Source organism: Leptodactylus fuscus, chromosome 2 (genome assembly GCF_031893055.1).
Source record: "Leptodactylus fuscus isolate aLepFus1 chromosome 2, aLepFus1.hap2, whole genome shotgun sequence".
In the NCBI taxonomy this organism is placed as follows: Eukaryota; Metazoa; Chordata; class Amphibia; order Anura; family Leptodactylidae; genus Leptodactylus; species Leptodactylus fuscus.
The window spans coordinates 270662445-270676022 of NC_134266.1; the positions used below are offsets into that span (position 1 = coordinate 270662445).

The 13578-nt window shown below is 41.0% G+C and overlaps 3 protein-coding genes across 3 annotated transcripts in view; 2 read left to right on the forward strand and 1 right to left on the reverse strand.

Annotated features, from left to right (window-relative positions):
* Positions 1-13578, reverse strand: part of AAMDC (adipogenesis associated Mth938 domain containing) — a 215401-nt gene that overhangs the window by 136095 nt on the left and 65728 nt on the right. The window lies entirely within an intron of this gene.
* The window catches only part of LOC142194137 (glycerophosphodiester phosphodiesterase domain-containing protein 5-like), a 227434-nt gene that overhangs the window by 36398 nt on the left and 177458 nt on the right, over positions 1-13578 (forward strand). The gene's annotated exons all lie outside the window — the stretch shown is intronic.
* Positions 647-13578, forward strand: part of LOC142196052 (glycerophosphodiester phosphodiesterase domain-containing protein 5-like) — a 52866-nt gene continuing 39934 nt past the window's right edge. The window contains exon 1 of the mRNA XM_075266243.1: positions 647-763. The gene's annotated coding sequence lies outside the window, so the exon portion shown is untranslated. The remainder of the gene's footprint in view (positions 764-13578) is intronic.

Here is a 13578-nt window from a genome sequence, read left to right on the forward strand (position 1 = left end):
TATCTTAACTTATAATGATAAGTCTACAATAGAGTTGAGCGATCGGGTTTGGAAAAGATCGGATCCCGATCAGCGATCGAGCAAATTTCACGATCGGGATCGGCTGGAAAACGATCGGAAATCGGATTTTAAAATCGATCCTGAGATCTCAACCCCAGTCTACAATCTTTAAAAAAAAAAATACATCGGAATTTCGATTTTTCTCGTTAAAAATGAATATAAATTAGACGCCAATGTGTAAGGACCAAAACGCGGCGTCTACGCAAATGACGACTTGTCCTGGAGAAAACGAGACCACATACCGATACGTTGGGGATAAATTTGGAACGCGGAGAAAAAAAAAAATCTAAAAATGAGCTCAGTCCTTAAGGGGTTACTGTATATAACGAGATGAAAGGTCCCAGTTTGCAGCGATCATCCGTTACGTCTAATGAGTATGCCACAAGATGTTCTGCAGCAGCCGCAGCAGTCATGGCAGCCGTCCATCTCTCCTTGTATCAGACATGATATAAATACGACCCCCCATCTATCTGAGAGTCTCCGCCTGCGCCCGGTGTGGTATAAATAGGTTGCAGCCTGTGGATTGAGGATTCTCTGCCAGGCTGGGGGCAATGTGCCCAAGAAAAGCAAGGATCTCCCCCTGTAGAGGCAGCAGCTCTAGCACCGCCCCCTATGGGCAGGACCAGCCGCCCGTCTTGTGGTATATTACACTCCAGTATTACAGTCCAGGCAGCAGTCACTCTCAGGGCTCCGGCAGACAAAGGTCAGTGGATTGTCAGCTCCTGGGCGCAGGTCAGGGACGTGCCTGTTATTGTCATGTCAGCTGCAGACATCTCCATGCAGAGGGAGGAGGTGAAGGTAGGGGGCTCACTATTGGAGGGGGCCACAATGAATGCATATACCACCATTGTTCTGTGCCGCCTGGCTGCTGCTTTTGTTGTGGCTCCCTGTTCTAGATTAACCCCTCGCTGGTCCATTCGTCGTCCTCTAGCGGACTGTACTTTACAAAGAGCAATCGATGGGGTAACGCTGCGGAGTGATGAACACAGCGCCCCCACATGGCGGTGTCGTGTACGCGTGGTGGGAGGGGGTATTGCATTTGGGGATGACACTAGAGGGTTAAATATAGTGATAATTGCTCTGGGTGTCAAAGCATGGCTGATCAATTAGCAGAATGGAATGGAATTAGCAACCTGTGGTCTGGCTTGTTTGGGGACTACAAGTCACAGCAAGTCGTAACCAGGCAGACTGCTGAGATCTATGGTAATGACGTGTATATACCTTACCCTAGTCATTCTGAGGATACACCGTATATTGTAAGGCTATGAAAATGGGGTTAATAGATATTAAAGGGGTTCTCTCCTATAGGGGATGGAGATGTCTGCTGTATAGGAGGAGAGTCGGTAAAGCGATATATATATATATATATATATATATATATATATATATATATATATAATGTATGTATCCCATCCATAGTGCACATTATAGGCACGTGCAACATGTGCAAACTATAGCCCCAATACTGATATTAATGGGAACATTGCGATACTCTAATGCACCTCTGTGAAATTTTTAGCAAATGCTCTATGTCAACAGAATATCATTGAGCTGTCAGAAGAGGCACGAAGAGACTTTCATGTCTTAGGATTTGACCCCTCGGGTTTGGGGATTGTTTACCAATCTGAATATCTCCAATAATCCTGGTGTAGTTCTGTGTGCACTGCAGCCTCAGATGTCCCCTTAAGTGACCTGGCTATCCCTACAATGACTGCCATGGATGTCTTCAGTAGCTGGGTGTAGATGCCCCGTGCCATAGGATGCGTCAAAGCTGTGCCCAAGAACTTCTTCCACACTACTTGCCACTCGGGTACCAACCCCACAGAGCCAGATGGAGAGGTCCTCCATAGGGAGACCTTGACCCCCCCAATAGTGCTAGCCATATGCCACCTAGGAAACCTAAATGTCCCCTGTAATGGATACCGCTTGAGTGCTATGCCACAGACGTCCATAGTGGTAGCCAAACAGGTTCAGGTCCCCCATAGCACCCACCACAGATTCCTCTACATGGCGCCAGCCATAGATGTTCCCTATAGTTCATCCTCAGATCCTTTGCACCTTGCCACCGTTTCCCCACCAGATGCCCCCGTGTCTCCCGGCCCACACTTGGTATCCCTACACGAGATGCAGTAAGTGACGTCTTTGCTGACTTCAGTACATGGCAGGGAGCAGCGAGCAGGCCGGGACCTGTAATTCTTGGCCGCTTATCTGGATTTTTCTCAATTTAGCCATTTAATTTGGCTGTGTAGTAGAATACCAGTAGGAGCGGCGCGGGATCTCTGACCACGTAGGTGAAATTCTCTTCTACCCCCCCAAATTAGTCATCCTGAAAGATAAATAGATTCCTATTCCTATGTAAACTGAGTAAATGTGAACACGGCACTTTGCATAAGTTCTCTCTGTATTTTGCATGTGCTTGTGTTGCGGCATTTCTTGGGTTACAATGTGATTTATCTTGTAAACAGCCTCAAATCCTCTTCATAACCCCTAAGATGGGCCCAGCACCTCCTTGTATTACTGGAAAACCTTATGGGTTTCCATAAGTGGTGTGTAATGCTTTGTTTCCCCTTTGGGGGCGCTGCAGGGAAACTGAACATTTGTTGACAGACTCCTAATGTACTAATCAGGACTGAGGAGACCAAGAGCTGAGAATTGTACTTGCCGCTATACCGTGTGGGACCTGGAGGGGCACTATATTGTATGGGGGCACTTAAGGGACGTTATAGTATAGTACTCCAATATGCCCCGCTACCTAACCCCCTTTCCCCAAAAATACACCCATACGTCTAATAAGAGAGCGTCTAAGATGGAGTTTGACATGGCATCGCCGCACCCTGTGTGTCACAAGTCATGTGACTTCACCTTCATCGGTGGCCTGATCGCGGCTCAGTCTCATTTAAGTGAATGGACTCAGCTGCAATTCCAAACCCGGCCACTATACAATGTATGGCGCTGTGCGTGGTAATTACTAAAGAGACTCCAGCGCTCGCCCAAACTCTGCACCCTCTTCAGCTGATCGGCAGGGGTCCTAAGTCATCAGTTAGTAATTATGGAAGATCCCTTTAAGTGCACGCAGTAGTCTATCGGAGGTAAAAGGTGTGGACAGGATTAATTTATCTTCAATTAGCCTTAAGACAAAGAACTTCGAGGAATCTGACGTTCTTGCATTCTATACGTCTGAGACAGGGCAATAAGGACAATGGCCGCCCGTGGCACTGAGACTTCGTACGCCCAAGTTTACTCTATTTGTGCAATGATATCAGTTTCTGTTGCGTTGGGTCAATCTTCTTATCTTGGCTTGTTAAGTGACTGCATTTCTTATTGCTCCATGTTGGGGTACATCGTGTACTCTGCTGGGTTCCTGCTGTTTCGTCATCCTGTACCCTGCGGCGGACCCATCAGGTGATCAGACAGATGGGAAGTCTCGGCCTCCTTTGGAGGGTTTCGCTAGTTTGGTGACCTCCTCCTCAGCTGCTTTATTATCTCACGTGGTCCACAGACGAGTTTTTCCCAACTATCCGGTTGTTGCCTAATTCTGCCCTACTGTAAGTCCTGAGGGTAACTGAGTATCGGGAGTGATGTAAGCCTCGGGGAAAGGGTGTTATTAATGAAGTCCAGGTTTGACCAGTCCGTGTCCTGGCCAATGTTCTGCGGTCCTACACCGCCATCATGCTTGTGGCCACCGTTCCTGACCTCGCTCTCCCCACCACTGCCGTCCTGGTTCCCCTACTACTGTGTGCGTTGACTCTCCATTCTTAAAGAGCAAACATGTGCCGGTCACTAATCAATGCTCCGGTGTTACAGACTTCATAAGGACCCTTTCCCTTCTTCCGGTGCCACCCTTTACTTACAAGGTTAACGTCTCATTAGGGTTGAGCGATCGGGAAAGATCAGATCTTGATCGGCGATTGAGCAAATTTCGCGATCGGTTGGAAAATGATCGGAAATCGGATTTTAAAATCAATCCTGAAATCTCAAGATCTGCTCAACCTTACGTCTCATCCATAATCCTTGGTATTTGACCCAGGTTGTCTGCTGCCCGTTCTTACCCTTTGCCTGACTGCTGTAATGCTGCCATCCCTGACCTCTTCCAACCTGACTACACTCTCTGCCCACTGTCTTGGTAACAGAAGTGGGTGTCATTGAAAAATCACAGCGCCATAGATTCATCTTTTATGCTTGGGGACCGTCCGAATGGAATACCAAACACATTACAAAGTGGTTAGCAAAGAAACCACATGGACCCCATAGACTACCACTGGTGTCTGCACGAATCTTGTGGCGAGAAAATGACTTCTTGTAGTACTATTCTCTCCGCATGATTCGTGCGGACACCGCGCAGAAAACACACAGACCCCACTGTAATCTAAAGGGTCCATGTGGCCTCTTTGCTCACTGCTCACCCCGTTCGAGGTGTCCCCAAGCGGACTCCCTGAATGCAATACTGAACGCAGATGTGAACCGGGCCTGAGAAGTGTAGGCAATCCTCTGCGAGCTCACTATCCTGGATTGCAGACTGATCCATTGTAGCAAACTAAGGCCTCATTCACATCTGCGTCGGTAATCCGTTCTGGGGAGTCCGCATGAGGACCCCCCCACGCACCTGAACGGACTACTGAATGCGGTGTGCAGTGAAAGCACATGGACCCTCTTAGACTATAATGGGGTCCGTGTGCTTGCCACCAGATCTCCGTACAGAACATGCGGACAGGAACGTGGTTCACATTCTACTTTCCTGTCCGCATGATTCGTGACAATATACTTGATATAAAGGGTCTTGTGTCACAGGAACCCCGGAGTGTCCTATATAGCTTCTCCTACACAGGATCCGAGGCGCTCCCAGTCGTGGACCTGGCATTTGCTGACTCCATCGCTGCCGTAGATAAGCGCATCGCCTCTGTTTACGAGTTTCTGGCACACGAAGCTTTTGCTTTCCAATTATCCGCCTGAACTGTAAAGTAATGAGCGAGTCCTCGAAGTCTCCTGACGGTGCAAGATGTCCAGAGAAAGCCTCAAGGGTCTTATCAGTGTGCGGTTATTTTGTCCAGGAACAGATCTCCCTTGTGAGCCGCCCCCGATGCCGCCCCATTAACTGAGCAATCTGTGCCGCTCCCTCCATGGAATAATCCTAATGAACCTATTATTAGAGGACGCTCCAGCAGTGACTATGGCGCCCAAGGATTTGACGGCCTCATGCCTCTCCATATGGGTCAGAAGATCTTGCCTGCACCAAAATTAGCACATGGTACCTAGAACATTGGGCTGAAGAGATGAAGAGGCCGAGTCGCACCCGGGCCCTGGTGCTTGAGGTGACCCGAAGGTCCTTCTACCTCATAAGAAGTTGTGAATATTACAAATGGAGCATGGGAGGTGAGGTCCCTGCTAGATCCTGGATCTGATAGGACCTTGTACTGGAATTTCTAGTTCAGCCATCGGGGTTGTGGTGTGGACCAGCTGTAGGAGAGCGAGCGCTACTTTTTTGTTGTACCTTAATGAGTTTCTTGAAAGACAGGTTTGATCGCTGATGGACCTTTCTTGCATCATGATCTTCTGCCAAACCAATGAAATAGCAGATCCAGTGCTGGAGAGCACGTATGACGTTCATGGGAAACCAAGTAATGTGCACTAACCCCTCAGGCTTCTCCTACCAGCACCTACAGATTGTTGACAAGGCCTTGGAAACCCTGCACATCACTACCTGCAGTGTCGGACTGAGGTTCCTTGAGTTTATCAGATATGTCTCCACGGTTCTACTCTCCAAGTAACCCTTAGGAAATAGACTATAGTACTCTTCAAATGTGGACATGTGTTGTATCATTGGGTTAGAGCCTGGACCCACGGGAACCCAATGGTAATCTGATGGACCAGTCTGATCATCAAGTCTGACCTGCACTGGCACTGTAAGTGTTAACTAAGAGCCCGCTATACAGCTCGCCAATGGCACAACTATCGCGGGACATTAGGAGGCCTGGCGGACCAAGCGGGGATCAATAAGTCACACCACAGGCCCACGAACCCCAACAAACACTACTATCATTATATCTATCTTTTCAGACCCCCGAGTATAACGATCAGAGGGCCAGGGGAGATAAGAAACAGTTAAAAATGTTACTTGACTCTCCTGGTCTTCTGCAGGCCTGTTTGGTGACGTCACATGGGCCAGGCCGGCATCATTATACGTTGTGACACAGGGCTGGCTTACGTGACGTCTGTACTAACATTGAAGATAGCAAAATCAGCAGGGAGTGCACCGGAGCCAGGGAGAGGTAAGTAACAGTGTTTGTTTTTTTTGTTTTTTTTGTTTTTTTTATGTTTGTCTCTTCCCCTGGATCTCCAATCATTATACTTTGGGGTCTGAAAATACCCCCAGAGTATAATAATTGTTCATGGGTGGGCCACTTTGGGGGATAATACTGTGTGCAGGGGCCACTATGGGGCATAATACTGTGTGCAGGGGCCACTATGGGACATAATACTGTGTGCAGGGGCCACTATGGGGGATAATACTGTGTGCAGGGGCCACTATGGGGGATAATACTGTGTGCAGGGGCCACTATGGGGCATAATACTGTGTGCAGGGGCCACTATGGGACATTATACTGTGTGCAGGAATGCGGTTTGTGTGGGGGACGGGCAGTTGAGGGGGGGGGGGGTGCTCCATGTTAAATGTTCGCCTTGGGGCCATTCCTAGTTACACCACTGCAGTTCGCCTAGTTTAGTATATCGTGCCTGGCATCTACCTGAATAGGACATCTGTGAGATGTATCATGTGATGATCTGTCCAATCAGCATGAAGGGTGTGATAATAGCAAAGCTGATTGGCTGGCAGGTGGGGCGGTCCTTTCCCACTAGATGCCAGGCACCCTATATAACCTCTGAGGCGGCCATAACCAAGCTCCTGGGTCTCTATACGTGGTCTATAACAGGCCTTCCACCTACCATGTGCCATACACAGTATAATACCAGTGTCCTCCGGGGTGGCAGAAGGACCTTTAGACCCCGGGGCCCCAATGTATCTCTGCGTACTTTATAGCTGTCCTACTGCTTTGGACTATACCATGTATATAGCAGGGAATCAGATGCCGCCGCCCACCAACCCGTAATCTTATCGTATTAACTTTCGATATGCTCACTCATTCACAAACACTGGAAATCCCCCAAACTCCGTCCCCCGGTCCAGAAATAAATGATATCAAATATGGGATGTGAGTCGTCACCAAGCTATTCTCTCACAAGGAGTCAAGTACATCCTATCCTATTAATATTATAAATGTGAAAGTTTGTGAGTTTGGATGTTTGTGGGTTTGTGTGTTCGGATGTTTGTTAGTCAATCACGCAAAACCCGCTCGACCGATTTGGCTGAAACTTTCCACAAACATAGTTACTACACCCGATTGCGCAATAGGCTACTTTTCGTCACAATAGTGCACATACGTTTTTCCCAGGACCCCCACAAAACCCAAACTCACACCACCATCTCTGCAATCTCACACACTTTGGACCATAGCAAGCCACAACATTCCTATTGCCCTCTACAGCCTCGCCCCTAACCCCCCCACACAATCTCATATACAGATACTTTACCACTTTGCCCCTCACCTTAACGATTCTCCAGGAGGCGCTCTTTAACGCTCCGGAGCAGCCATGTTTGCCAACCCCCACTGCTCTGACAATCCGCGACACCGCCCACCCATGTCAATACCACTAGGAGGTCTAATAAATGCAAAAAAAAAAAGTTTAAAAAAAGTAAAAAAAATATTAAACAAAAAAAAAAAAAAAAAAAAGGATTAAAAATTCAAATCGCCCCCCTTTCCCTAGAACACATATAAAAGTAGTTAAAAACTGTGAAACACATACATGTTAGGTCTGTTTTTTCTGCCAAACTATGTCATCTCTCCCTCCCTGAGGATTTGTTTTACTTATTCTAAATAAAGCATTTTTTATATAAAGAAGAAAAGTGCCGTCTACTGATTGGTGAGTGCCCACCCACACTTCTTCGTTTTTTCATACATGTTAGGTATCCCCGCGTCCAAAATCGCCCGTTCTACAAAGCTATACAAATATTTTTCCTGTTCGGTAAACGCCGTAGCGGGAAAAATGGTCAAAAGTGCCAAACCGCCATTTTTTCACTGTTTTGATTCTGATAAAAATTTGAATAAAAAGTGATCAAAGCAATAACATTTCCTGAAAATGGTAGAACTACAAAGTACACCCATTCCCGCAAAAAAAGACGCCCTATACATCCCCGTACATGCACGTATAAAAAAGTTACGGCTGTCGGAATATGGCGACTTTTCAAAAAAAAAATTTTTAACAGTTTTGGATTTGTTTTTAAGGGGTCAAAATGTAACTAAAACCATATAAATTTCATATCCCCGGAATCGTAACGAAACACAGAATACAGGGGACAGGTAATTTTGGTTGCACAGTGAACGCCGTAAAACCAAAGCCCGTAAGAAAGTCGCAGAAATGCATTTTTTCTTGAAATCCACCCCATTTTGAATTTTTTCCCTGCTTCCCAGTACATTATATAGAATAATTAATGGTGGCATCATGAAGAAAAATTTGTCCCGCAAAAATTAAGACCTCATATGGCTCTGGGAGCGGAGAAATAAAAAAGTTATGGGGTTTAGAAGGAGGGGAGTCAAAAACGAAAATCAAAAAATGCCATCGGCGGGAAAGGGTTAACTTCAAATACTTCTGTCCCAAAGTCACTATGTAAAGTTTCTCACAACACCGTATATATAGCGGCTCTAATACAAAGTAACTGCAACACAAAAGTCTCACGGATTCTCTGAATTACAGCAAAAACAAGATACAAACTTACATTTCATATCCCATCCCTTATACACAGTACGAAAACCTTACCCGCGCCTGTATATACCCACTGCTACAATCACCGCAGACCAAGTCGCGGGTACCAGCTAGTATTATATAAAGGAGCCTTACAAGTACATGGTTACGCCTGCAGAAGGGGGCGCCATCAACGGCTTTGTGACCACCGCAACTATTGTCATAGATCAGTATTTGTTATATATTTTATTAGATTGCTGTGTATTTAGCTGGTATTCAGTCACTGTATGGCGGTATTTACTGTGACATACTGCAGGGCTGATACTAGCACCGTATAATACTATGGCACAGGATGGTCAATACATTGCGGCACTATATTTAGGTAACTATATGGAAGTGTAGTCAGACCGATGTATAGCAGCGTTATGTGAGCTGTACGCCATATGGTGTGTAAGTAGTCTCCATAGATGTTATCATTGTTTGTTATGACATAGGTACATAATATAGGGCGGCCAAAACAATGTATCACCAAGGGCACCATGCAAATGATATGTGACAGCATTATATTTATCTATTTGTACTCTATGACCTGAAATCTGTGGAATTTAAGAACATCGTTAGATTTCTGTATGAGAACAGGTTTATCAGACTCTACGGTATTACTTTTCTAGGGAGTGGTATTATAGTAATTATATTCTTGTAATTAGGAGTAGTATTATAGTAATTATATTCTTGTACATAGGAGTAGTATTATAGTAGTTATATTCTTGTACATAGGGGGCAGTATTATAGTAGTTATATTCTTGTACATAGGAGTAGTATTATAGTAGTTATATTCTTGTACATAGGAGCAGTATTATAGTAGTTATATTCTTGTACATAGGAGCAGTATTATAGTAGTTATATTCTTGTACATAGGAGCAGTATTATAGTAGTTATATTCTTGTACATAGGAGTAGTATTATAGTAGTTATATTCTTGTACATAGGCGCAGTATTATAGTAGTTATATTCTTGTACATAGGGGGCAGTATTATAGTAGTTATATTCTTGTACATAGGAGTAGTATTATAGTAGTTATATTCTTGTACATAGGAGCAGTATTATAGTAGTTATATTCTTGTACATAGGAGCAGTATTATAGTAGTTATATTCTTGTACATAGGAGCAGTATTATAGTAGTTATATTCTTGTACATAGGAGGTAGTATTATAGTAGTTATATTCTTGTACATAGGAGTAGTATTATAGTAGTTATATTCTTGTACATAGGAGTAGTATTATAGTAGTTATATTCTTGTACATAGGGGGCAGTATTATAGTAGTTATATTCTTGTACATAGGAGCAGTATTATAGTAGTTATATTCTTGTACATAGGAGCAGTATTATAGTAGTTATATTCTTGTACATAGGAGCAGTATTATAGTAGTTATATTCTTGTACATAGGAGTAGTATTATAGTAGTTATATTCTTGTACATAGGAGCAGTATTATAGTAGTTATATTCTTGTACATAGGAGGTAGTATTATAGTAGTTATATTCTTGTACATAGGAGTAGTATTATAGTAGTTATATTCTTGTACATAGGAGTAGTATTATAGTAGTTATATTCTTGTACATAGGGGGCAGTATTATAGTAGTTATATTCTTGTACATAGGCGCAGTATTATAGTAGTTATATTCTTGTACATAGGGGGCAGTATTATAGTAGTTATATTCTTGTACATAGGAGGTAGTATTATAGTAGTTATATTCTTGTACATAGGAGTAGTATTATAGTAGTTATATTCTTGTACATAGGAGGTAGTATTATAGTAGTTATATTCTTGTACATAGGAGTAGTATTATAGTAGTTATATTCTTGTACATAGGAGGTAGTATTATAGTAGTTATATTCTTGTACATAGGAGGTAGTATTATAGTAGTTATATTCTTGTACATAGGAGTAGTATTATAGTAGTTATATTCTTGTACATAGGACTAGTATTGTAGTAGTTATATTCTTGTACATAGGAGCAGTATTGTAGTAGTTATATTCTTGTACATAGGAGTAGTATTGTAGTAGTTATATTCTTGTACATAGGGGGCAGTATTATAGTAGTTATATTCTTGTACATAGGAGCAGTATTATAGTAGTTATATTCTTGTACATAGGAGCAGTATTATAGTAGTTATATTCTTGTACATAGGAGGTAGTATTATAGTAGTTATATTCTTGTACATAGGAGCAGTATTATAGTAGTTATATTCTTGTACATAGGAGGTAGTATTATAGTAGTTATATTCTTGTACATAGGAGCAGTATTATAGTAGTTATATTCTTGTACATAGGAGGCAGTATTATAGTAGTTATATTCTTGTACATAGGAGCAGTATTATAGTAGTTATATTCTTGTACATAGGGGGTAGTATTATAGTAGTTATATTCTTGTACATAGGAGGCAGTATTATAGTAGTTATATTCTTGTACATAGGAGCAGTATTATAGTAGTTATATTCTTGTACATAGGAGCAGTATTATAGTAGTTATATTCTTGTACATAGGAGGTAGTATTATAGTAGTTATATTCTTGTACATAGGAGTAGTATTATAGTAGTTATATTCTTGTACATAGGAGTAGTATTATAGTAGTTATATTCTTGTACATAGGGGGCAGTATTATAGTAGTTATATTCTTGTACATAGGCGCAGTATTATAGTAGTTATATTCTTGTACATAGGGGGCAGTATTATAGTAGTTATATTCTTGTACATAGGAGTAGTATTATAGTAGTTATATTCTTGTACATAGGAGGTAGTATTATAGTAGTTATATTCTTGTACATAGGAGTAGTATTATAGTAGTTATATTCTTGTACATAGGAGGTAGTATTATAGTAGTTATATTCTTGTACATAGGAGGTAGTATTATAGTAGTTATATTCTTGTACATAGGAGTAGTATTGTAGTAGTTATATTCTTGTACATAGGACTAGTATTGTAGTAGTTATATTCTTGTACATAGGAGCAGTATTGTAGTAGTTATATTCTTGTACATAGGAGCAGTATTATAGTAGTTATATTCTTGTACATAGGAGCAGTATTATAGTAGTTATATTCTTGTACATAGGAGCAGTATTATAGTAGTTATATTCTTGTACATAGGAGGTAGTATTATAGTAGTTATATTCTTGTACATAGGAGTAGTATTATAGTAGTTATATTCTTGTACATAGGAGTAGTATTATAGTAGTTATATTCTTGTACATAGGGGGCAGTATTATAGTAGTTATATTCTTGTACATAGGCGCAGTATTATAGTAGTTATATTCTTGTACATAGGGGGCAGTATTATAGTAGTTATATTCTTGTACATAGGAGGTAGTATTATAGTAGTTATATTCTTGTACATAGGAGTAGTATTATAGTAGTTATATTCTTGTACATAGGAGGTAGTATTATAGTAGTTATATTCTTGTACATAGGAGTAGTATTATAGTAGTTATATTCTTGTACATAGGAGGTAGTATTATAGTAGTTATATTCTTGTACATAGGAGGTAGTATTATAGTAGTTATATTCTTGTACATAGGAGTAGTATTATAGTAGTTATATTCTTGTACATAGGGGGCAGTATTATAGTAGTTATATTCTTGTACATAGGAGCAGTATTGTAGTAGTTATATTCTTGTACATAGGAGCAGTATTGTAGTAGTTATATTCTTGTACATAGGAGTAGTATTGTAGTAGTTATATTCTTGTACATAGGGGGCAGTATTATAGTAGTTATATTCTTGTACATAGGAGCAGTATTATAGTAGTTATATTCTTGTACATAGGAGCAGTATTATAGTAGTTATATTCTTGTACATAGGAGGTAGTATTATAGTAGTTATATTCTTGTACATAGGAGGTAGTATTATAGTAGTTATATTCTTGTACATAGGAGTAGTATTATAGTAGTTATATTCTTGTACATAGGAGGTAGTATTATAGTAGTTATATTCTTGTACATAGGAGCAGTATTATAGTAGTTATATTCTTGTACATAGGAGCAGTATTATAGTAGTTATATTCTTGTACATAGGAGCAGTATTATAGTAGTTATATTCTTGTACATAGGAGGTAGTATTATAGTAGTTATATTCTTGTACATAGGAGTAGTATTATAGTAGTTATATTCTTGTACATAGGAGTAGTATTATAGTAGTTATATTCTTGTACATAGGGGGCAGTATTATAGTAGTTATATTCTTGTACATAGGAGCAGTATTATAGTAGTTATATTCTTGTACATAGGAGCAGTATTATAGTAGTTATATTCTTGTACATAGGAGCAGTATTATAGTAGTTATATTCTTGTACATAGGAGTAGTATTATAGTAGTTATATTCTTGTACATAGGAGCAGTATTATAGTAGTTATATTCTTGTACATAGGAGGTAGTATTATAGTAGTTATATTCTTGTACATAGGAGTAGTATTATAGTAGTTATATTCTTGTACATAGGAGTAGTATTATAGTAGTTATATTCTTGTACATAGGGGGCAGTATTATAGTAGTTATATTCTTGTACATAGGCGCAGTATTATAGTAGTTATATTCTTGTACATAGGGGGCAGTATTATAGTAGTTATATTCTTGTACATAGGAGGTAGTATTATAGTAGTTATATTCTTGTACATAGGAGTAGTATTATAGTAGTTATATTCTTGTACATAGGAGGTAGTATTATAGTAGTTAT